This window comes from Microtus ochrogaster, unplaced genomic scaffold (assembly GCF_000317375.1).
Source record: "Microtus ochrogaster isolate Prairie Vole_2 unplaced genomic scaffold, MicOch1.0 UNK21, whole genome shotgun sequence".
Taxonomy (NCBI): Eukaryota; Metazoa; Chordata; class Mammalia; order Rodentia; family Cricetidae; genus Microtus; species Microtus ochrogaster.
In genome coordinates, this window is record NW_004949119.1 from 1,522,343 (window position 1) to 1,523,396 (window position 1,054).

The following is a 1,054-nucleotide window of genomic DNA, read 5'->3' on the forward strand; positions in this document are numbered from 1 at the left end:
ATGAGGGGCCAGTCACAACCGCATGAGGGGCCAGTCACAACCGCATGAGGGGCCAGTCACAACCGCATGAGGGGCCAGTCACAACTGGATGAGGGGCCAGTCACAACCGCATGAAGGGCTTTGAAACCATTAAAGGGCCTGGAGAGATGCACCAGTCAGTAGAGGCATGAGTTCTGACTTCCATCTGCCATGAGAAAAGCCAGGCACAGGTGCGCCACTGAAATCCCACAAACAAAACAAAACAACACAAACCCAGCAGATCCCTGTACTCACGGGCCAGTCAAGACAGCTGAAACATTGAGACCACAGACTCATGCACTGTTGGGAAAAGTCATCCAATGTACCAATGCATAGGGGAATTGTGCCCACTATAAGATGAACACACTGTAGTACTATGGGAAGAATCCCCAAACTGTAATCTGAGGGAGAGAGCTCTTCACACAAGAAGTCTGCAACCAAGACAGTAGCACATTCAGAAGGCGGTATTCCTTATCATACTGGAGATAAGGTTAGTGTGATGCGCATCTCTGCTGACAGAACTGTTCATCCCTTGACAAATGATGTGTCCCACGGGAGATAAGCATCTCTCATGAGCTGACCCTGAAGGTCAGCTGTGTGTACCCTTCCTGCATAATTCTGTGGTCTGTAGCAGATGACTAAGGCCAGACACCTAGTGTTGGCCTCTGGCCTTCACAAGTGCGGCACACACTCACACACACACACACACACACACACACACACACACACACTTAACCAATTAATTTAAAGAGGTATTCTCAGACATCCTTGGGTTTGAAACACAACTTACAGATATTCTGAAAATGAATACTCATTGGAAAATTACAGTTCTGTTAGATACTTGTGTGAACAAAATTAAAATCCATATTTATCAAAGGAGTTCCAACATGGAGTTTGGATTTCAGACCCTGGACTAATGTGAAGAAGTGTGGTCAGTATAACTTCATCAGGACCACAGTCCCGAGAGTCCTTGTTCACTGTGCCTTCATCAGGACCACAGTCCCGAGAGTCCTTGTTCAGTGTGCCTTCATCAGGA

At 47.1% G+C, this 1,054-nt stretch overlaps 1 protein-coding gene across 2 annotated transcripts in view; it reads right to left on the reverse strand.

Moving 5' to 3' along the window:
• The window catches only part of Cfap70 (cilia and flagella associated protein 70), a 58,587-nt gene that overhangs the window by 10,062 nt on the left and 47,471 nt on the right, over nt 1-1,054 (reverse strand). The window lies entirely within an intron of this gene.